Source organism: Oncorhynchus gorbuscha, unplaced genomic scaffold (assembly GCF_021184085.1).
Source record: "Oncorhynchus gorbuscha isolate QuinsamMale2020 ecotype Even-year unplaced genomic scaffold, OgorEven_v1.0 Un_scaffold_591, whole genome shotgun sequence".
In the NCBI taxonomy this organism is placed as follows: Eukaryota; Metazoa; Chordata; class Actinopteri; order Salmoniformes; family Salmonidae; genus Oncorhynchus; species Oncorhynchus gorbuscha.
In genome coordinates, this window is record NW_025745427.1 from 495,357 (window position 1) to 520,959 (window position 25,603).

General features: G+C 43.0%; 1 pseudogene; it reads left to right on the forward strand.

Annotated features, from left to right (window-relative positions):
- Window positions 1-5,106: 5,106 nt before the first annotated feature.
- Window positions 5,107-25,262, forward strand: LOC124018946 (annotated as a pseudogene).
- The last annotated feature ends 341 nt before the right edge of the window (window positions 25,263-25,603 follow it).

The window sequence follows — 25,603 nt, forward strand, 5'->3', positions numbered from 1 at the left end:
AGCCTCCGTGTTGAGGATCAATGTAGCGTCGGTGTTGTTGCCTACCTTCACCACCTGGAGTCGGCCCTTAAGGAGGTACAGGATCCAGTTGCACAGGACAGGGCTCAGACCCAGGGCCCCGAGCTTAGTGATGAGCTGTTCTGTTTGTACACATCCATGTTCCCAGTGACCTTGCCAAGGTTAAATGTATTTCAGTTTTATATGAATGCTGCGCTCTATCCAAAGTTTTAATTGTCACAGTGTGAATAACATCTTCTATGAAGGCGATGTTTTTCCCACAAGGGTAAGTTCATCGTTAGCACCATAGGATCCTATGGTTCTAAGATGAACTTAGCCTTAAAACCTCTTAAGGATCATACCATTGCGGCCTAAAATGACATCCAAATCTAACTGCCTGAGGCTCAGGACCTGAAGCAAGGATATGCACATTCTTGATACCATTTGAAAGGAAACACTTTGACGTTTGTGGAAATATGAAATTAATGTTGGAGAATATAACACATTAGATCTGGTAAAACATAATGCAAACCAAAAAACTCAGAGAAAGGCCATATAAACAGATAGGAGTTTTGACACAATTTAGATTTTGGTAACCAGATGGCAGCAGTGTGTATGCAACACACTGATTCAGTGAAGCATTACTTTACTACACTATAGTCTGCCAGGAGTTTTTCCAAATGAGACGTTTTTCCAAATTAACTATTGATTTCACCAAAAGTGCATTACAGTGGCTAATGATGGCAAAGTTGTTTTCTACAAATGATTTGCCTACTTTAGCACTGTGTAATTTAGATGAAATAGTCATTAGCAAACGTTCAGAATGACTGGGCATCAGTCATCAGTTGGACACAAATATGGCTGCAGCCTCTGAAGAAAGTTCATAACAATGTCAACGATGCAACCAAGCAACCCATGAATACCTATTATAGTGTTTTATAATAAACTGAATCCCTTTATTTAAAGTAAAGAAAGCACATTTAGTGTTTCATAGAGCTTCATAATTAATGATGAAACTATGCTATAAGACACTTTATAATGTCGTCATGGCATAGTGCTTTTTAAGCATTATGCCACCTGTGACAGACCATTTTCTGATTAGTAGGGCTGTAATGCATTATCTGTTTTACAATGTCTCAAGGATGCTATACAAGCAATTATCTTGTATAGTGAGTATTATAAGGCACTATAGCTGTATACACTTACAAGGCACTATAGCTGTATACACTTATAAGGCACTATAGCTGTATACACTTACAAGGCACTATAGCTGTATACACTTATAAGGCACTATAGCTGTATACACTTATAAGGCACTATAGCTGTATACACTTATAAGGCACTATAGCTGTATACACTTATAAGGCACTATAGCTGTATACACTTACAAGGCACTATAGCTGTATACACTTACAAGGCACTATAGCTGTATACACTTATACGGCACTATAGCTGTATACACTTATAAGGCACTATAGCTGTATACACTTATAAGGCACTATAGCTGTATACACTTATAAGGCACTATAGCTGTATACACTTATAAGGCACTATAGCTGTATACACTTACAAGGCACTATAGCTGTATACACTTATAAGGCACTATAGCTGTATACACTTACAAGGCACTATAGCTGTATACACTTATAAGGCACTATAGCTGTATACACTTATAAGGCACTATAGCTGTATACACTTATAAGGCACTATAGCTGTATACACTTATAAGGCACTATAGCTGTATACACTTATAAGGCACTATAGCTGTATACACTTATAAGGCACTATAGCTGTATACACTTACAAGGCACTATAGCTGTATACACTTATAAGGCACTATAGCTGTATACACTTACAAGGCACTATAGCTGTATACACTTATAAGGCACTATAGCTGTATACACTTATAAGGCACTATAGCTGTATACACTTACAAGGCACTATAGCTGTATACACTTATAAGGCACTATAGCTGTATACACTTATAAGGCACTATAGCTGTATACACTTATAAGGCACTATAGCTGTATACACTTATAAGGCACTATAGCTGTATACACTTATAAGGCACTATAGCTGTATACACTTATAAGGCACTATAGCTGTATACACTTATAAGGCACTATAGCTGTATACACTTATAAGGCACTATAGCTGTATACACTTATAAGGCACTATAGCTGTATACACTTATAAGGCACTATAGCTGTATACACTTATAAGGCACTATAGCTGTATACACTTATAAGGCACTATAGCTGTATACACTTATAAGGCACTATAGCTGTATACACTTATAAGGCATTATATGTGTAGCATCAAAGTGTTACCGAACATTGCATAACATTCCTGCATGTGTAAAATGAGTTAATATGCTGTGGTTGGTGGCAGAGGGACGACATCAACATTTCTGAAAGGCTCTTCAGGTTGATTGCTTTTCCGGAGGCAACTATCTTCTAAAGTATGAAAGTATGAAAATGGGTTCAAATGTTCCATAACCTGTTTGCATATCAAAAACAGATGGAAATACCAACCAGCTTCCAATTGCTGGCGTGCCTCTGAAGCTAAGCAGGGTTGGGCCAGGTCAATCCAGGGGTGTATTCATTCTGTAGTAGGTTTCTTAAACAGAAGCAAACGTAATGAAATAGAGTGGGACCTACCTGAATTTAACCAATAGAAACTTTGGTTTTGTTCGGTTTGCTTCCATTTGGTTCTTAAGTGATACTGTTTCCGTAATGAATATACCCCTGGTAAATTGCTTATGGAAGTGGTGTTGGAGGGCCAGTAGGGGGCACTGTTTGAAATTCCCAATGCCCCAGGGTGGTGAATGGGAACCACTGCACCGGTCAGTGCTGCCAACTTTCGAAGAAAGCTTGGAGTGAGATTTGCGAATTGCGAATGTGAATTTCATAGCCACCTGGCACACCCCCTATACAAGGGGTCTGGGTGTCCTCCCCCATTAATATTTTACTGTTTTAAATTAACACTCAAAATGTGATAACTTTGTTACTTTTTGGGGGGATGAAATTTGAAGATTGCAAATATTTTTGTTTACATATTTATTTTTAGGTGGTTTGACACTTTATTCAGACAGTAATGAAATGGGGAGACAGGCAAATGGGAGAAAGGTTAGAATCAGGGCTTGAACTCTGGTCTCAGGTAGAAAGCTGTATGCAACATGTGCCAGGGAGTGTTTGAACTACATCAAGGCTCTGCATAGGAAATACTAACCTCAGCAACAACAAAAAAAATTGTCCTGTCAGTATTTGTATGACCATAACAAGATTCAACAAATGAGACATAAACTGAACAAGTTCCACAAACATGAGAAGAAGTTCCACAGAAATGGAATAATGTGTCCTTGGACAAAGGGGGGATCAAAATCAAAAGTAACAGTCAGTATCTGGTGTGGCCACATCTGCAGTCCTCATGCCTCCTTGCAGCATTCCTAAAGCACGTTCACGCTGATGAGCAGGGACACTGGGCATCTTTCTTTTGGTGTTTTTCAGAGTCTGTAGAAAGGCCTCTTTTGTGTCCTACGTTTTCATAACTGTGACCTTAATTGCCTACCGTCTTTCAGCTGTTAGTGTCTTAACGACCATTCCACAGGTGCATGATCATTCATTGTTTAAGGTTCATTGAACAAGCATGGGAAACAGTGTTTAAACCCTTTACAATGAAGATCTGTGAAGTTATTTGGATTTTTACGAAATATCTTTGAAGGACAAGGTCCTGAAAAGGGGAGTTTAATATTAATGGTAGATGGGAGTGGGAAACCAAATAATAGATTGCAGTCTCCTTGCCCACAGACTGCTTTCAAGGTAAGGACAAACATGTTGTTTTTGTAATTTAGGTGAACTATCTCTTTTTAAAATAGGGCTGGAAGAAAAACCTAAAGAATATCAATATTCAGGTGGTGTATGTCTACCAGTTGAAGATCTTTGCAATCATCTTACTCTACATAGACAGAATATGCATTTATGAGTTTTGAGTCCCTCTACCATCTCTGCCTAGAATGTGCACAATACTAAAATGCCAAATATTATATTTGAGGCCTGTGACAGATCATTTTCTGATCAGGAAGGTTATAAAGCATTATGTTCTCCGGGAATATAATGCATTAGAGCAATGAGAATTCTGTAACTACTTATGAGCATTTATTATATTATAAGGCACTGTATATAAGGAATAATTGTATTATATGTATTTTAAGGAATAGTAAATGCACTTATAAGGCATCTACTGTATATCATTGTGTCATAGAAAGTGTCACCCAATGTTTTCCTTTTGGGTTGATGTATACCTCAATCATTTACATATGGGTATGTGCAATGTAAATTGGTTATGCTATGTTTGAGATTGTTTTCCTGATGTCTCCGACAACTGGCTGGGATTGGGTGTCCAGCATTTAAACACCAGACGCTGAAAGAGAAGATAGGCTATCCTTGAACACATAAACTCTTCAAAAATGACACGGATAACCATGGACAACTTGTCTGTGATATTAGTCAATGGACCACTCACCTTTCTCAACATCTTTGCAGAGACGTTTTTTGCTTTCTGCAGCATCTGTCCACCGCACGGCAGAGATGGACTCAAACAGCCTGTGAAGTTACTGCTTGGATCTATGGTATTCTGTACCACTGTCTACCTGGTCTCTCTCATTGCAGCACAATGCTTGTGGATGGTCTCTGCCAGTTCTGAGAATTACTCTGCTTCTTATCTAATAATGTTGTACATGGCAGCAACCAGCATGTCAACATCTGTATGGCTGAATTTCTTCTACTACACCCAGATCGTCCCTGCCCAGCGAGCTCTCTTCACCTGGGTGAAGAGGAACATCAAAAGCATCGTCTACTGGGGCCTATTTGGAGACAGGATGTTCTTTATGTTTCAATTTGCTGTGAGGGCTACAGGAGTATTTTATTCCTCAGGAGAGGGGCCTTCTAATAGCACAGGTTTCACATCAACGAATGGCACTGCTAATGTCTCTCCCAAAAAGGTGCTGCTTAATAACACAACCACATTAGCCAACGCCACTGATGCTGCCTCTCCAAAATATTTCCATCTTGACTCATCGACAGCAAGTGTTTTTTTTGCCTCTGTGTGATGGTGGGGTCAAGCTGTGCCACGGTGTGCTACCTGCACAGACACATGAAGAGCATGAAAGAGACCGGTAGCCCCTTCTCCTCTCCCCGACTGCACAGTCAGATGAGGGTCACCATCGCCGGTATCCTGCAGGGAATTCTCTTCTTCTTTAGAGCAGTGTGGATTTTCATTCATTACTTAAGCAACTTTGACGATAAAACCTTGTACACAGTAATCTCTCTCTACAAGTTCGGCACCACTTTAAACCTGGGCATCGGTCAGGTTGTTTTTTCCGACAGAGGACAGCTGATATTTGGCTCAAAGCCCATCAGGCTGTAAAATCATTGAAGCCATGAGGATGATACTAAGTGAACAAAATATGAAACATAGTCATTAAAATACATTAAAGGGATAGTTCACCCAAAATACATAATTGCACAATGGTTTCTCTACCCTGTAAGCAGTCTATGGTTAAGGTAAGACAGTAATTCATTCTGTAACTTATTTACCTTGTATTTGTTTGTTTTTACCTGGCCATCAGTCTAACAACCAATACAAGTTATTCCTTTAACGTTTATATTTTCGTGACCTTTGGCATGTCATGCTAAACTGGATTTTATATTTTCGTGACCTTTGGCATGTCATGCTAAACTGGATTTTATATTTTCGTGACCTTTGGCATGTCATGCTAAACTGGATTTCATATTTTCGTGACCTTTGGCATGTCATGCTAAACTGGATTTTTTATTTTCACGACCTTTGGCATGACATGCTAAACTGGATTTCATATTTTCGTGACCTTTGGCATGTCATGCTAAACTGGATTTTTTATTTTCACGACCTTTGGCATGACATGCTAAACTGGATTTTATATTTTCGTGACCTTTGGCATGTCATGCAAAACTGGATTTTTTTATTTTCACGACCTTTGGCATGACATGCTAAACTGGATTTTATATTTTTGTGACCTTTGGCATGTCATGCTAAACTGGATTTCATATTTTCGTGACCTTTGGCATGTCATGCTAAACTGGATTTTTTATTTTCACGACCTTTGCCATGTCATGCTAAACTGGATTTTATATTTTCGTGACCTTTGGCATGTCATGCTAAACTGGATTTTATATTTTCGCGACCTTTGGCATGTCATGCTAAACTGGACTTTGAGGCAAAGGGCCGGTTCCACCATCACAGGATTATTGTAACACCATAACAGGTATATGAGTCAATTAAATTCCATTTTAAAACACTTGGATTTTGATTCAACCGGGCTCTATGAAACCAGCCCATGATGTATAATTTAAAGGCCTAGTGAAGTCAAAAACTAGATTTATCAGTGTTTTATAATATTTCCACACTTTGAGGTTGGAATAATATTGTAAAAATAATGATAATGCCCTTTTAGCATAAAAACTGTTCGAAAATACCGCCTTAAATTTCAGACTTTTTTGTTGCGATGGAGTTTTGGTCTGCCTGGAGTTTTGGCCTGCCTGTATTAAGTAAATTACTTAATACTCCAATAAGAATAAAAGTTCTGTCACGACTCTGACCAAAGGTGGCTCCCCTTCACGTTTGGGTGGCGCTCGGCGGTCGTCGTCGCCGCCTACTAGCTGCCACTGATTCTTTCCTCCCCCTCCTTATGTGTAACAGCTAGTTTTAAGATCCCCCTCTCCACTCAGACCACTCCCAGATAGTCCAATTGAAAATGTCAGAGTGAAAACTCTTTACTAAGAATCTATTTTTGCTTCTTTTGTACAATTTTCATTGAAAACAATCATATTAAGGTACTTAATTATTACCCAGAAATGATTTGATATTGAAATAGAAGATGGCTGAATTGGAACTTTAATTAATAATCTTTTTTTTATTTATTTAACCTTTTATTTAGGCAGGGGAGTCCTGCATGACAGGACCAAGTAAATACACAGTGAAGGCAGGACCATAGAAACACCAATGAAAAATCCCAAACTCATACTCATAGATAAACTGCCTTCTCTTGCACTCAAGATGAGTCATAGGGTTTGAGTTTCTTTCTTCCATCTTGTGGTTTCTGTTTGTTCCCTTTGTTTACCATCTGTCTGAGATGCAAACAGGTTGTGGTACATTTGACCATGTCTACATGCCCATTTCTGTTCCATTATTAAAGTTCTTCAGTTAGACCTATGAGCACAGATATTTTACTTCAACAAAAATAAGTTAAATTCTATCTTTTAAATCTTCATCATATTGTTTTGAACTTTTTCTTGTGTGCAATTTTTTATAAATATGACTAGATAATGTATTTACTTGTGAAAATGTGTGACTTTGTGTGCAAATTAAATAAATATCTAGTATGTTGCCCGTATTTTGACTTTAGTCTGATGGAGACTTCCTTCTAAGCACATTTATACTTAAGAGGAGCAATTAGAATTGTTTACATTTCATTTTAAGTCATTTAGCAGACACTCTTATCCAGAGTGACTTACAGTTAATGCATTCATCTTCAGATAGCTAGGTGGGACAACCACATATCACAGTTAGTGCATTCATCTCAGACAGCTAGGTGGGACAACCACATATCACAGTTAGTGCATTCATCTTAAGATAGCTAGGTGGGACAACCACATATCACAGTTAGTGCATTCATCTTCAGATAGCTAGGTGGGACAACCACATATCACAGTTAGTGCATTCATCTTAAGATAGCTAGGTGGGACAACCACATATCACAGTTAGTGCATTCATCTTCAGATAGCTAGGTGGGACAACCACATATCACAGTTAGTGCATTCATCTTAAGATAGCTAGGTGGGACAACCACATATCACAGTTAGTGCATTAATCTCAGACAGCTAGGTGGGACAACCACATATCACAGTTAGTGCATTCATCTTCAGATAGCTAGGTGGGACAACCACATATCACAGTTAGTGCATTCATCTTAAGATAGCTAGGTGGGACAACCACATATCACAGTTAGTGCATTCATCTTCAGATAGCTAGGTGGGACAACCACATATCACAGTTAGTGCATTCATCTTAAGATAGCTAGGTGGGACAACCACATATCACAGTTAGTGCATTCATCTTCAGATAGCTAGGTGGGACAACCACATATCACAGTTAGTGCATTCATCTTCAGATAGCTAGGTGGGACAACCACATATCAGAGTTAGTGCATTCATCTTCAGATAGCTAGGTGAGACAACCACATATCACAGTTAGTGCATTCATCTTCAGATAGCTAGGTGGGACAACCACATATCACAGTTAGTGCATTCATCTTCAGATAGCTAGGTGGGACAACCACATATCACAGTTAGTGCATTCATCTTAAGATAGCTAGGTGGGACAACCACATATCACAGTTAGTGCATTCATCTTAAGATAGCTAGGTGGGACAACCACATATCACAGTCAGTGCATTCATCTTCAGATAGTTAGGTGGGACAACCACAAATCACTGGCATAGTAAGTACACTTTTCCTCAATAAAGTAGCTATCAGCAAAGTCATAGCTAGAAGGATGGATGGGGAGGGGGAGGGGGTATTTAAGATAGTCTTTGAAGAGGGTTTCATACACTTTTGGAAGATGGGCAGGGACTCTGCTGTCCTAGATTCAGGGGGAAGCTGGTTCCACCATTGGGGTGCCAGGACAAAGAAGAGCCTGGACTGGGCTGAGTGGTGGCTCCCCTCCCATAGGAGTGGGAAGGCCAACAGAACAGCTGTGGCAGAACGGAGTGCTCGGGTTGGGGTGTAGGGTTTGAGCATAGCCTGAAGGTAGGAAAGGGCACTTCCTATTGCTGCTCCGTAAGCAAGCACTATGGTCTTACTGTACATCACATAGCATAATTCAATTGGACGATGATACTAAAACATATTCAAATGTTCCAACAATCCCTGGGAGCCTTACACTTTAAACATAAGTTACAATGTTCTTGTTTGAATGACTGACACTTTTAAATTCAAAACTTTTTCAGTGGAGAGTTAAAGTGTTGAATTTAACGTTCATTCAAAACTTTTCACTAAAGAGGATTGGTTGTGTATATCATGGTAACAGATTAAACATCACTAAAGAGGATTGGTTGTGTATATCCAACATCATTAAAGAGTATCCATGTTTAAAGTGTTGAATTTAACAAAGTTCAAACTTTTTGGTTGTGTATATCATGGTAACAGTGGGTTGGTTGTGTATATCATGGTAACACATCATGTAAAGAGGATTGGTTGTGTATATCATGGTAACAGTGGGAGTGTTTATCACTAAAGTTGTTGATATCATGGTAACAGTGGGAGTTAAACATCACTAAAGAGGATTGGTTGTGTATATCATCACTAAAGAGGATTGGTTGTGTATATCATGGTAACAGTGGGAGTTAAACATCACTAAAGAGGATTGGTTGTGTATATCATGGTAACAGTGGGAGTTAAACATCACTAAAGAGGATTGGTTGTGTATATCATGGTAACAGTTAAACATCACTAAAGGGAGTTAAACATCACTAAAGAGGATTGGTTGTGTATATCATGGTAACAGTGGGAGTTAAACATCACTAAAGAGGATTGGTATATCATGGTAACAGTGGGAGTTAAACATCACTAAAGAGGATTGGTTGTGTATATCATGGTAACAGTGGGAGTTAAACATCACTAAAGAGGATTGGTTGTGTATATCATGGTAACAGTGGGAGTTAAACATCACTAAAGAGGATTGGTTGTGTATATCATGGTAACAGTGGGAGTTAAACATCACTAAAGAGGATTGTGTTGGTTGTGTATATCATGGTGTATATCATGGTAACAGTGGGAGTTAAACATCACTAAAGAGGATTGGTTGTGTATATCATGGTAACAGTGGGAGTTAAACATCACTAAAGAGGATTGGTTGTGTATATCATGGTAACAGTGGTTAAACATCACTAAAGAGGATTGGTGGGAGTTAAACATCACTAAAGTTGGTTGTGTATATCATGGTAACAGTGGGAGTTAAACATCACTAAAGAGGATTGGTTGTGTATATCATGGTAACAGTGGGAGTTAAACATCACTAAAGAGGATTGGTTGTGTATATCATGGTAACAGTGGGAGTTAAACATCACTAAAGAGGATTGGTTGTGTATATCATGGTAACAGTGGGAGTTAAACATGGTAATCAGTGGGAGTTAAACATCACTAAAGAGGATTGACTGTCTGGGAGTTAAACATCACTAAAGAGGATTGTATTTATTTTTTTGGATCCCCATTAGCTGCTGCCAGCAAACATTAAGACAGTAATATACATTATAATACAATTTCTAAACATTAAAATACATTTTACAACACATTTCACAATACATTACATTGTGGTTTCACAAGGCCACATTAAATCAATATCCAGTTCTAAAACGGCATTACAAAAATTCACATTCCTGCCAGAGAACCTGAGATGGTTAATCTGGTCCTGTATCTCACAATTGAGTTTAGCATGACATGTCAAATGTTAATAAAATGACAAACATTAATTTGGTATTACTAAAGCACTTATATTTACTTATTGTCGCATCATCTCAGGTCACAGCTTCAGTGCCTGTTTGGCTTTGAGACAAATATCAGCTGCCCTCTGCCTGAAAACAGCCTGACCGATGCCCAGGTTTAAAGTGGTGCCGAACTTGTAGAGAGAGATTACTGTGTACAAGATATTATCGTCAAAGGATGTAGAGGAAAAAACCTTGCTTGAGTAATGAATGAAAATCCACAGTGCGGTAAAGAGAAAGAGAATTCCCTGCAGGATACCGGCGATGGTGACCCTCATCTGACTGTGCAGTCGGGGAGAGGAGAAGGGGCTGCCGATCTCTTTCATGCTCTTCATGTGTCTGTGCAGGTAGCACACCGTGGCACAGCTTGACCCCACCATCACACAGAGGCCAAAAAGCACATAGATAATTTTCAAAGACTGACTTGCTGTCAGTGTGTGAAGCAGGACTGTTGGAGAGGCAGCATCAGTGGCGTTGGCTAATGTGGTTGTGTTATTTATCGGCACCTTTTTGGGAGAGACATTAGCAGTGCCATTCGTTGATGTGAAACCTGTTCTATTAGCAGGCCCCTCTCCTGAGGAATAAAATACTCCTGTAGCCCTCACCGCAAATTGAAACATAAAGAACATCCTGTCTCCAAATAGGCCCCAGTAGACGATGCTTTTGATGTTCCTCTTCACCCAGGTGAAGAGAGCTCGCTGGGCAGGGACGATCTGGGTGTAGTAGAAGAAATTCAGCCATACAGATGTTGACATGCTGGTGGATGCCATGTACAACATTATTAGATAAGAAGCAGAGTAAATCTCAGAACTGGCAGAGACCATCCACAAGCATTGTGCTGCAATGAGAGAGACCAGATAGGAAGTGGTACAGAATACCATAGATCCCAGCAGTAACTTCATGGGCTGTTTGAGTCCCTCTCTGCCACGCGGTGGACAGAGCATGCAGAAGATGAAAAATATGTTTGCAAAGATGTTGAGAAAGGTGAGCGGTCCATTGACTACTGTGAATGACAAGTTGTCCATCATGATACGTGTCATTTTTGAAGAGGATTTTCTTTGCAGGGATAGCCTATCTTCTCTTTCAGTGTCTGGTGTTCAAATGCTGGACACCCAATCCCAGTCTGGTGTCTGAGACATCAGGAAAACAAACTCAAATGTAGCGTAACCTATTTACATTGTAGATACATGCAAATGATTGAGGTGTAACGTCAACACAAATAAGTGACTATTGCATAAGTCACCTGCATCATTAGCATAATTTATCCTCCCATTAGTGGTAGAGGTGGATTCAACTTAACTCAGATTGTAAAAGCAATTCGTAAATGCTTTGCCACGTACACATATTTTGTAGATGTTATTGGAAGCGCAGCAAAAATATTATGTTTCTAGCTCCAACCGTGCAGTAAACCTAACAATACACACAAATTCCCCAAAAATGTAAAGAAAGAGATGTCAGAACGGGTCAGTCGAGAATATAAATGTATACAGATTGGACAAAACATTAAGAACACCTGCTGACCAGGTGAATCCAGGTGAAAGCTATGATCCCTTATTGATGTCACTTGTTAAATCCACTTCAATCAGTATAGATGAAGGGGAGGAGACAGGTTAAAGAAGGATTTTTCAGCCTTGAGAGAATTGAGACATAGATTGTCTATTTGTGCTATTCAGAGGGTGAATGGGCAAGACTAACTTTTTAAGTGCCTTTGAACAGGGTATGGTAGTAGGTGCCAGACACACCGTTTTTTGTCAAGAACTGCAATGCTGGTGGGTTTTTCACGCAACAGTTTCCAGTGTGAATCAAGAATTATACAACGGATGGGTCTAATCCTGGATGCTGATTGGTTAAAACCTCATTACAACTGTTGTCTATTCCACAAGTTACCACCGGCTAAATCTATGACACCTATTTACTCTGTTCCATCTGACTATGCAATCCACTGTCTCATCAGCCCAGCCAAGCAATTTATCAACTTGATCTCCACTATAAAAATCATCTAGACATTATCTCACATTTCTTTTAGACTAACATTTAGTTTTCAACAGTGAAGATTTGTATAAACCTTGTCTGTCTTTCTGACAACGTTGTTTCAATATTAAAAGTTGATCTCCAGTTGTCACAGACTTCGTCTTGGGCCTAACAACACCTAACAATGCAGCTGTGGGAAGCCTTGGAGTCAACTTGGGCCAGCATCCCTGTGGAACGCTTTCGACACCTTGTAGATCCCATGCCCCAACGAATTGAGGGACAATATTTCAACTCAATATTATAAAGGTGTTCTTAATGTGTCGTACACTCAGTGTATACATTATATGTATATGATGGTGTGTATAGACAGTATGGACAGTATACGAACATAAAAGGTGTGTACAGCAGTAATTATGTAGGATGAGCCTTGGTTAGAATACAGTGTATACATATGAAGTGGGTAAAACTGTATGTAAACATTATTAAAGTGACTATCTACATAGGGAAGCAGTCTTTAAGGTGCAGGTAGAGTACAGAGTGGTAATCGCCTAGTAACAGTGAGTAAGTTCAGGGCAGGGTACTGGGCGGAGGCTGGCTAGTGTTGACTATTTAACAGTCTGATGCCCTGGACATAGAAGCAGTTTTTCAGTCTCTCGTTCCCAACTTTGATGCACCTGTACTGTTTCCGCCCTCTAGATGGTAGTGGGGTGAACAGGCCATGGCTCGGGTGGATGAGGTCCTTGACACTGGGTGCTGTAGATGTCCTGGAGGGCAGACAGTGTGCCCCTGGTGATGTGTTGGGCTGATCGCACAACCCTCTGGAGAGCCCTGCGGTGATACAGCCCGACAGGATGCTCTCAATGGAGCATTTGTAGAGGTTTGTGACAGTCTTAGGGGCCAAGCCAAATTTATTCAGCTTCATGAGGTTGAGGAGGCAGCACACTGTCTGTGTGGATGGATCATTTCAGGTTGTCAGTAATATACATGCCAAGGAACTTGTAGCTTTTCACCCTCTCCACTGCGCCCCCCGTCAATGTGGATGGGGGTGTGCTCTCTCTGTTGTTTCTGCTTTTTTTTGACGTTGAGGGAGAGGTTATTTTACTGGCACCACTCCACTAGGGCCCTCACCTCCTCCTTGTGGGCTCTCGTTGTTCTTGGTAATCAGGCCTACCACTAATGTGTCGTCTGTAAACTTCGTGATTGAGTTGGAGATGTGCATGGCCACAAAGTCATGGGTGAACAGAGAGTTCAGGAGGGGGCTGAGCACACACCCTTGCGGTGTTGTTGCCTACCTTCACCACCTGGAGTCGGCCCGGAAGGAGGTACAGGATCCAGTTGCGTAGGGCAGGGCTCAGACCCAGGGCCCCAAATTTAGTCATGAGCTTGGAGGGCACTATGGGGTTGAAGGCTGAGCTGTAGTCGATGAACAGCGTTCTTCCATAGGTATTCCTCTATTCCAAATGAGATAGGGCAGTGTACAGTGCGAAGGCGATTGGGTCATCTGTGGATCTGTTTTCGGGCTGTATTTTTTAAATTATTTTTATTTCACCTTTATTTAACCAGGTAGGCTAGTTGAGAACAAGTTCTCATTTGCAACTGCGACCTGGCCAAGATAAAGCATAGCAGTGTGAACAGACAACACAGAGTTACACATGGAGTAAACAATTAACAAGTCAATAACACAGTGGAAAAAAAGAGAGTCTATATACATTGTGTGCAAAAGGCATGAGGAGGTAGGCGGATAATTAAAATTTTGCAGATTAACACAGGATTGATAAATTATCAGGTGGTCATGTACAGGTAGAGATATTGGTGTGCAAAAGAGCAGAAAAGTAAATAAATATAAACAGTATGGGGATGAGGTAGGTAAAATTGGGTGGGCTATTTACCGATAGACTATGTACAGCTGCAGCGATCGGTTAGCTGCTCAGATAGCAGATGTTTGAAGTTGGTGAGGGAGATAAAAGTCTCCAACTTCAGCGATTTTTGCAATTCGTTCCAGTCACAGGCAGCAGAGAACCGTAACGAAAGGCGGCCAAATGAAGTCTTGGCTTTAGGGATGATCAGTGAGATACACCTGCTGGAGTGCGTGCTACGGGTGGGTGTTGCCATCGTGACCAGTGAACTGAGATAAGGCAGAGCTTTACCTAGCATGGACTTGTAGATGACCTGGAGCCAGTGGGTCTGGCGATGAATATGTAGCGGGGGCCAGCCGACTAGAGCATACAGGTCGCAGTGGTGGGTGGTGTAAGTTGATTTAGTAACAAAACAGATGGCACTGTGATAAACTGCATCCAGTTTGCTGAGTAGAGTATTGGAAGCGATTTTGTAGATGACATCGCCGAAGTCGAGGATCGGTAGGATAGTTAGTTTTACTAGGGTAAGTTTGGCGGCGTGAGTGAAGGAGGCTTTGTTGCGGGATATAAAGCCGACTCTAGATTTGATTTTAGATTGGAGATGTTTGATATGAGTCTGGAAGGAGAGTTTACAGTCTAGCCAGACACCTAGGTACTTATAGATGTCCACATATTCTAGGTCGGGACCATCCAGGGTGGTGATGCTAGTCGGGCGTGCGGATGCAGGCAGCGAACAGTTGAAAAGCATGCATTTGGTTTTACTAGCGTTTAAGAGCAGTTGGAGGCCACGGAAGGAGTGTTGTATGGCATTGAAGCTCGTTTGGAGGTTAGATAGCACAGTGTCCAAGGACGGGCCGGAAGTATACAGAATGGTGTCGTCTGCGTAAAGGTGGATCAGGGAATCGACCGCAGCAAGAGCAACATCATTGATATATACAGAGAAAAGAGTCGGCCCAAGATTTGAACCCTGTGGCACCCCCATAGAGACTGCCAGAGGACCGGACAGCATGCTCTCCGATTTGACACACTGAACTCTGCAAAGTAGTTGGTGAACCAGGCAAGGCAGTCATCCGAAAAACCGAGGCTACTGAGTCTGCCAATAAGAATATGGTGATTGACAGAGTCGAAAGCCTTGGCAAGGTCGATGAAGACGGCTGCACAGTACTGTCTTTTATCGATGGCGGTTATGAAATCGTTTAGTACTGTAACGGCGTTCGTTTGTTGAAGGAGAGTCGGACCAAAATGCAGAGTGGTGGTTACTCATGTTCTTTAATGTAAAAAATAGCGATACATGAAATAACTAAATAAAGACAAAACAACAAACGGAACGTGAAAACCTAATTACAGCCTATCTGGTGAACACTACACAGAGACAGGAACAATCACCCACAAAATACACAGTGAAACCCAGGCTACCTAAATATGGTTCCCAATCAGAGACAACTAGAATCACCTGACTCTGATTGAGAACCGCCTCAGGCAGCCAAGCCTATGCTAGACACACCCCTAATCAACCACAATCCCAATGCCTACAAAAAAACCAATACGACAACACAATAAACCCAGGTCACACCCTGGCCTGAACAAATAATTAAAGAAAACACAAAATACTAAGACCAAGGTGCGACAGAACCCCCCCCCCCCCCAAGGTGCGGACTCCCGGACGCACCTCAAAACCATAGGGAGGGTTCGGGTGGGCGTCTGTCCATGGTGTCGGCTCTGGCTCGGGACGTGGACCCCACTCTATTAATGTCATAGTTCCTCCCCTTCGTGTCCTGGGATAATCCACCCTCTCCGCCGACCATGGCCTAATAGTCCTCACCCAGAACCCCACTGGACTGAGGGGCAGCTCGCGACTGAGGGGCAGCTCGGGACTGAGGGGCAGCTCGGGACGGAGGGGCAGCTCGGGACTGAGGCAGCTCGGGACTGAGGGGAAGCTCGGGACTGAGGGGAAGCTCGGGACTGAGGGGAAGCCCGGTACTGAGGGGAAGCCCAGTACTGAGAGGAAGCCCAGTACTGAGAGGAAGCCCAGTACTGAGAGGAAGCCCAGTACTGAGATGAAGCTCAGGCAGGTAGTTGGCTCCGGCAGATCCTGGCTGGCTGGCGGATCTGGAAGAATCTGGTTGACTGGCAGATCTGGAAGATCATGGCAGACTGGCGGATCTAGCTGCTCTGGCTGCTCCATGAAGACTGACAGCTCTGGCTGCTCCATGTAGACTGGCAGCTCTGGCTGCTCCATGCAGATTGGCAGCTCTGGCTGCTCCATGCAGATTGACAGCTTTGTGCAGACTGACAGCTCTGGCTGCTCCATGTAGACTGGCAGCTCTGGCTGCTCCATGCAGATTGACAGCTCAGGCTGCTCCATGTAGACTGACAGCTCTGGCTGCTCCATGCAGATTGGCAGCTCTGGCTGCTCCATGCAGACTGACAGTTCTGGCTCTGGCTGCTCCATGCAGACTGACAGCTCTGGCTGCTCCATGCAGTCTGGCAGCTCAGGCTGCTCCGAACAGGCAGGAGGCTCCGGCAGCGCTGTAGAGGAGAAAGGCTCTGGCTGTGCTAAACAGGCGGGAGACTCCAGCAGCGCTGTAGAGGAGGAAAGCGCTGGCTGCGCTGAACAGGCGGGAGGCTCCGACAGTGCAGGAGAGAAGGATGGCTCTGGCTGTGCTGAACAGGCGAGGCGCACTGAAGGCCTGGTGCGTGGTGCTGGAACTGGTGGTACTGGATCGAGAACACGCACAGGAAGCCTGGTGCGGGGAGCTGCCACCGGAGGACTGGTGTGTGAAGGTGGCACAGGATGGACCGGACCGTGAAGGTGTACTGGAGAGCCTGAGAGCAGGGCTGGCACAGGACGTGCGAGGCTAGATAGGTACACAGGAGGCCTAGTGCGTGAGGCTGGCACAATTTTCACCAGCCGACTAACACGCACCTCAGGACGAGTATGGAGCTGACCCAGGTGCCATCAAATCCCGACACGCTCCGTCGGACGAATCTTGTACCTAAAGCACCAAGCTAGCAACTCCCTCATTACTCTCTCCTCCACTTTCCCCATTAACTCCTTCACAGTCTCTGCTTCACTCACCTCTAACACCCGCTCTGGTTCTGGTCTCCTCCTTGGCTCCTCACGATTTACAAGGAGAGTTGGCTCAGGTCTATCTCCTGACTCTGCCACTCTCTCCCTGAGCCCCCAATACATTTTTGGGGCTGACTCACGGGCTTTCTTCTGCGCCGTCGTGATTGTCTCTCCAACTCCATTCTCCTATAGCCCTCTTCGCACTGCTCCAGCGAATCCCAGGCGGGCTCCGGCACTCTCACTGGGTCGACCGCCCACCTGTCTATTTCCTCCCACGTCGTATACTCCATACTTCTGCTGTCCATAACGTCCTCCCTTCGCTGCTCCTGCTGCCGCTGCCTGTTACCACGCCGCTCAGTCCGGGTGTGGTGGGTGATTCTGTAACGGCGTTCGTTTGTTGAAGGAGAGTCGGACCAAAATGCAGCGTGGTGGTTACTCATGTTCTTTAATGTAAAAAATAGCGATACATGAAATAACTAAATAAAGACAAAACAACAAACGGAACGTGAAAAACTTAATTACAGCCTTCTCTGATTGAGAACCGCCTCAGGCAGCCAAGCCTATGCTAGACACACCCTAATCAACCACAATCCCAATGCCTACAAAAACCCCAATACGACAACACAATAAACCCATGTCACACCCTGGCCTGAACAAATAATTAAAGAAAACACAAAATACTAAGACCAAGGCGTGACAAGTACCTTGAGCGTGGCTGAGGTGCACCCGTGACCGGCTCGGAAACCAGATTGCACAGCGGAGAAGGTACGGTGGGATTCGAGACCTGTTTGTTGACTTGGCTTTCGAAGACCTTAGATAGGCATGGCAGGATGGATATACTGTAGGTCTGTAACAGTTTGGGTCCAGGATGTTTCCCCCTTTGAAGAGGGGGATGACTGCGGCAGGTTTCCAATACTTGGGGATCTCAGACGATATGAAAGAGAGGTTGAACAGGCTGGTAATAGGGGTTGTGACAATGGAGGCCGATAGTTTCAGAAATAGAGGGTCCAGACCCAGCTGATTTGTACGGGTCCAGGTTTTGCAGCTCTTTCAGAACATCTGCTATCTGGATTTGGGTAAAGGAGAACCTGGAGAGGCATGGGCGAGTAGCTGCGGGGGGGGGGGGGGGCTTGCTGTTGGCCGAGGTTGGAGTAGCCAGGAGGAAGGCATGCAAATTGTTGTGGGTCTAGGGTGTCGGGTAAGGTGGAGGTGATCCTTAACTAGCCTCTCAAAGCACTTCATGATGACAGAAGTAATTTAGTTCTGTTACCTTTGCTTTTTTGGGTAAGGAATCAATGGTGGACATCTTGAAGCAAGTGGGTACTATAACTGGGATAGGGAGAGATTGAGTATGTCATTAAACACTCTAGCCAGCTGGTCTGCGCATGCTATGAGCTGTCAGTCTTGCGAGGATTAACACGCTTGAATGTCTTACTCACGTCGGCCACGGAGAACGAGAGCTCACAATCATCGTAAGTGGCGGTGGCCTGCATTGGCGGCATTGTGTTTTCCTTGAAGCTAGCGAAGAAGGTGTTTAGCTTGTCCGGAAGCAAGGCATCGGCGGCATGGCCAGCTTTCCCTTTATAATCCAAGATTGTCGCTGCCACATATGCCTCATGTCTGAGCTGTTGAATTGCGACTTCACTTTGTCCGTGTTCTGTCGTTTTTCTTGTTTGATTGCCTTACGGAGGGCATAGCTGTTCTGTTTGTACACATCCATGTTCCCAGTGACCTTGTCATGGTTAAATATCTTTCAGTTTTACGTGAATGCTGCGCTCTACCTAAAGTTTTTTGTTTGGATACATTTTAATCGTCACAGTGGGAACAACATCTTCTATGAATAGGATGTTGTTCCCACAAGGCTAAGTTCATCGTAAGCACCATAGGATTCTATTGTTCTAAAATGAACTTAGTCTGAAGATGCTTTTGGTGAAACCGAGCCCAGGGCAGTGGTTCCCATTCACCGCCCTGGGGCATTAGAATTTTCGAATAGTGCCCTCTACTGGCCCTCCAACACCACTTCCAGAAGTATTTTACCTGGGGTAAATTCATTACGGAAAGAGTTTATCGCTTAAGATCCAAATGGAAGCAAACCGAGCAAAACAAAAGTTTCTACTGGACAAATTCAGGTAGTTCTCGCTTGGTTTCATTACGTTTGCTTCTGTTTAAGAAGCCTTTTTACTACAGAATGAATACACCCCTGGATTGACCTGGCCCAACCCTGCTTAGCTTCAGAGGCACGCCAGCAATTGGAAGCTGGTTGGTATTTCCATCTGTTTTTGATATGCAAACAGGTTATGGAACATTTGAACCCATTTTCATACTGGCATACAGACTATTTCCGTTTTAGAAGATAGATGCCTCCGTAAAAGCAATCAACCTGAAGAGCCTTTCAGAAATGTTGATGTCGTCCCTCTGCCACCAACCACAGCATATTAGCTCATTTTACACATGCAGGAATGTTATGCAATGTTCGGTAACACTTTGATGCATATAATGCCTTATAAGTGTATACAGTTATAGTGCCTTATAATACTCACTATACAAGATAATTGCTTGTATAGCATCCTTGAGACATTGTAAAACAGATAATGCATTACAGCCCTACTAATCAGAAAATGGTCTGTCACAGGTGGCATAATGCTTAAAAAGCACTATGCCATGACGACATTATAAAGTGTCTAATAGCATAGTTTCATAATTAATTATGAAGCTCTATGAAACACTAAATGTGCTTTCTTTACTTTAAATAAAGGGATTCAGTTATTATTATTATTATTATAAAACACTATAATAGGTATTCATGGATTGCTTGGTTGCATCGTTGACATTGTTATGAACTTTCTTCAGAGGCTTCAGCCATAGTGTAGAGGGTGGCCTAGTAGTTAGAGCATTGGACTAGTAACTGAAAGGTTGCAAGTTCAAATCCCTGAGCTGACAAGGTACAAAAGGTACAAAATATGTCGTTCTGCCCCTGAACAGGCAGTTAACCCACTGTTCCTAGGCCATCATTGACAATAAGAATTTGTTCTTAACTTACTTGCCAAGTAAAATAAAGGTATAAAAAATATATTTGTGTCCAACTGATGACTGATGCCCAGTCATTCTGAACAGTTTCTAATGACTGTTTCATCTAAATTACACAGTGCTAAAGTAGGCAAATTATTTGTAGAAACCAACTTTGCTATCATTAGCCACTGCAATGCACTTTTGGTGAAATCAAAAGTTCACCTGAAATAACGTCTCATTTGGAAAAACTCTTGGCAGACTATAGTGTAGTAAAATAATGCTTCACTGAATCAGTTTGAAATGTTGCATACACACTGCTGCCATCTGGTTACCAAAATCTAAATTGTGTCAAAACTCCTATGTGATTATATGGCCTTTCTCTGCGTTTTTTGTTTGTATTATCTTTTACCAGATCTGATGTGTTATATTCTCCTACATTAATCTCCTACATTTCATATTTCCACAAACGTCAAAGTGTTTCCTTTCAAATGGTATCAAGAATATGCATATCATTGCTTCAGGTCCTGCGCTCCAGGCAGTTAGATTTGGGTATGTCATTTTAGGCCCCAATGGTATGATCCTTAAGAGGCTAGCAGACTGGCTGCAGACTTGGTAGAGTTGGGAGCTCCAGTAGCTAGCAGACTGGCTGCAGACTTGGTAGAGTTGGGAGCTCCAATAGCTAGCAGACTGGCTGCAGACTTGGTAGAGTTGGGAGCTCCAGTAGCTAGCAGACTGGCTGCAGACTTGGTAGAGTTGGGAGCTCCAGTAGCTAGCAGACTGGCTGCAGACTTGGTAGAGTTGGGAGCTCCAATAGCTAGCAGACTGGCTGCAGTCTTGGTAGAGTTGGGAGCTCCAGTAGCTAGCAGACTGGCTGCAGACTTGGTAGAGTTGGGAGCTCCAGTAGCTTGCAGACTGGCTTCAGACTTGGTAGAGTTGGGAGCTCCAGTAGCTAGCAGACTGGCTGCAGACTTGGTAGAGTTGGGAGCTCCAGTAGCTAGCAGACTGGCTGCAGACTTGGTAGAGTTGGTAGCTCCAGTAGCTAGCAGACTGGCTGCAGACTTGGTAGAGTTGGGAGCTCCAGTAGCTAGCAGACTGGCTGCAGACTTGGTAGAATTGGGAGCTCCAGTAGCTAGCAGACTGGCTGCAGACTTGGTAGAGTTGGGAGCTCCAGTAACTAGCAGACTGGCTGCAGACTTGGTAGAGTTGGGAGCTCCAGTAGCTAGCAGACTGGCTGCAGACTTGGTAGAGTTGGGAGCTCCAGTAGCTAGCAGACTGGCTGCAGACTTGGTAGAGTTGGGAGCTACAGTAGCTAGCAGACTGGCTGCAGACTTGGTAGATTTGGGAGCTACAGTAGCTAGCAGACTGGCTACAGACTTGGTAGAGTTGGGAGCTCCAGTAGCTAGCAGACTGGCTACAGACTTGATAGAGTTGGGAGCTACAGTAGCTAGCAGACTGGCTGCAGACTTGATAGAGTTGGGAGCTCCAGTAGCTAGCAGACTGGCTACAGACTTGATAGAGTTGGGAGCTCCAGTAGCTAGCAGACCAGCTGCAGACTTGATAGAGCTGGGAGCTAGCTAGCAGACTGGCTGCAGACTTGATAGAGTTGGGAGCTCCAGTAGCTAGCAGACCGGCTGCAGACTTACATTTACATTTAAGTCATTTAGCAGACGCTCTTATCCAGAGCGACTTACAAATTGGACTTGGTAGAGCTGGGAGCTCCAGTAGCTAGCAGACTGGCTGCAGACTTGATAGAGTTGGGAGCTCCAGTAGCTAGCAGACCGGCTGCAGACTTGATAGAGCTGGGAGCTAGCTAGCATACTGGCTGCAGACTTGATAGAGCTCAGAGCTGCTGAAGACCGGCTAAGACTTGTGAAAGGGAATGTTATGGATGCATGCGACCACCTAGCTTGCTAAACAGGCACTTTCCATGTACTTGACACTGTGAAATAAAATGTTACCAGGGTAGCTACGTGTGTTCTTGTTCATTGGTATTTCCATTCTTGAAATTATTGTATTTTACTCCAGTGCTGCCAACATTTGAAGAAAGCTTGGAGTGAGATTTGCTATGTGAATTTCATAGCCACCTGGCACATCCCCTATACAAGGGGTCTGGGTGTCCTCCCCCATGAATCTTTTACTGTTTTTAAGCTATTTTCCTGCAGTTCTACATATTTTGACATGAACCACAGGTCAGGCATATTCCGGATGCTTTGAATATTAAATTAACACTCAAAATGTGATAAGTTTGTTACTTTAAGATTTTTGGAGGATGAAATTTGAAGAATGCAAATATTTTTGTTTACACGTTTTCTTTTAGGTGGTTTGAAACTTTATTCAGACAGTAATGAAATGGGGAGACAGTCAAATGGGAGAAAGGTTAGAATCAGGGCTTGAACTCTGGTCTCTGAATGTAACGTTGTTCGTCTGTTGTATGAAGAGAGTCAGACCGAAATGCAGCGTGTAGCTTACTCATGACTTTAATGATAATAATCGCGGTACATGAAATAACTGTATATGAAAACAACAAACGAAACGTGAAACCTATTACAGCCTATCTGGTGACTACAACACTAAGACAGGAACAAACACCCACAAAATACAACGCGAAAGTCAGGCTGTCTAAATACGGTTCTCAATCAGAGACAACGACAAGCACCTGACTCTGATTGAGAATCTCCCCAGGCAACCAAGCCTAACTAGACACACCCCTAATCAGCCGCAATCCCAATTAATACAAACCCCAATACAAATACAACATATAAACCCATGTCACACCCTGGCCTATCCAAACATATAACAAAAACACAAAATACAATGACCAAGGCGTGACACTGAAAGATCATGCGACATGTGCCAGGGAGTGTTTGAACTACATCAAGGCTCATAGGAAATACTAAACTCAGCAAAAAGAGAAACGTCCTCTCACTGTCATCTGCGTTTATTTTCAGCGAACTTAACATGTGTAAATATTTGTATGACCATAACAAGATTCAACAACTGAGACGTAAACTGAACAAGTTCCACAAAAATGGAATAATGTGTCCCTGAACAAAGGTGGGGTCAAAATCAAAAGTAACAGTCAGTATCTGGTGTGGCCACAGGTCCCAATGCGATTGAGATCCGGGCTCTTTGCTGGCCATGGCAGAACACTGACATTCCTGTCTTGCAGGATATCACACACAGAAGGAGCAGTATGGCTGGTGGCATTGTCATGCTGGAGGGTCATGTCAGGATGAGCCTGCAGGAAGGGTACCACATGAGGGAGGAGGATGTCATCCCTGTAACTCGCAGCGCTGAGTTTGCCTGCAATGACAACAAGCTCAGTCTGATGATGCTTTGACACACCGCCCCAGACCATGATGGACCCTCCACCTCCAAATCGATCCCGCTCCAGAGAACAGGCCTCGGTGTAACGCTCATTCCTTCGACGATAAACGTGAATCCGACCATCATCCCTGGTGAGACAAAACAAGAGGAGGAGCCTCTTAAAGAAGAAGTTACAGGTCTGTGAGAGCCTTGTTTGTAGCTGACCAAATACTTATTTTCCACCATAATTTGCAAATAAATTCATAAAAAAATCCTACAATGTGATTTTCTGGATTTTTTTTCTCATTTTGTCTGTCATAGTTGAAGTGTACCTGTGATGAAAATTACAGGCCTCTCATCTTTTTAAGTGGGAGAACTTGCACAATTGGTGTCTGACTAAATACTTTTTTGCCCCACTGTACATACTGGTATGTACAATGTAAATTGGTTGTGTGATGTTTGAGATTTGTTTTCCTGGTGTCTCCGACTACTGGCTGGGTTTGGGTGTCCAGCATTTAAACACCAGACTCTGAGAGGGAAGATAGGCTATCCTTACACGTAAACAACGGACCACTCACCAAATTAAACATCTTTGCAAACACATTTTTTGCTTTCTGCATGTTCTGTCCACTGCACAGCAGAGAGGGACTCAAACAGCCCATGAAGTTACTGCTGTGATCTATGGTATTCTGTACCACTGTCTACCTGGTCTCTCTCATTGCAGCACAATGCTTGTGGATGATCTCTGCCAGTTCTGAGCTTTACTCTGCTTCTTATCTAATAATGTTGTACATGGCATCAACCAGCATGTCAACATCTGTATGGCTGAATTCCTTCTACTACACCCAGATCGTCCCTGCCCAGCGAGCTCTCTTCACCTGGGTGAAGAGGAACATCAAAAGCATCATCTACTGGGGCCTATTTGGCGACAGGGTGTTTGTTATTTTTCCATTTGCTGTGAGGGCTACAGGAGAATTCTATTCCTCAGGAAAAGGACCTACTAATACCACAGGTTTCACATCAACGAATGGCACTGCTAATGTCTCTCCCAAAAAGGTGCCGATTATTAACACAACCACATTAGCCAACGCCACTGATGCTGCCTCTCCAAAATATTTCCATCTTGACTCATCGACAGCAAGTGTTTTTTTGCCTCTGTGTGATGGTGGGGTCAAGCTGTGCCACGGTGTGCTACCTGCACAGACACATGAAGAGCATGAAAGAGATCGGCAGCCCCTTCTCCTCTCCCCGACTGCACAGTCAGATGAGGGTCACCATCGCCGGTATCCTGCAGGGAATTCTCTTCCTCTTTACAGCAGTGTGGATTTTCATTCATTACTTAAGCAACTTTGACGATAAAACCTTGTACACAGTAATCTCTCTCTAAATGTTCGGCACCACTTTAAACCTGGGCATCGGTCAGGCTGTTTTCAGACAGAGGGCAGCTGATATTTGGCTCAAAGCCCATCAGGATGTAAAATCATTGAAGCCATGAGGAATTATACTAAGTTAACAAAATATGAAACATAGTCATTAAAATACATTAAAGGGATAGTTCACCCAAAATACACAATTGCACAATGGTTTCTCTACCCTGTAAGCAGTCTATGGTTAAGGTAAGACAGTAATTCATTCTGTAACTTATTTACCTTGTATTTGTTTGCTTTGTACCTGGCCGTCAGTCCAACAACCAATACAAGTTATTCCTTTAGCGTTTATATTTTTGTGACCTTTGGCATGTCACACTAAACTGGATTTTATATTTTCATGACCTTTGGCATGTCATGCTAAACTGGATTTTATATTTTCGTGACC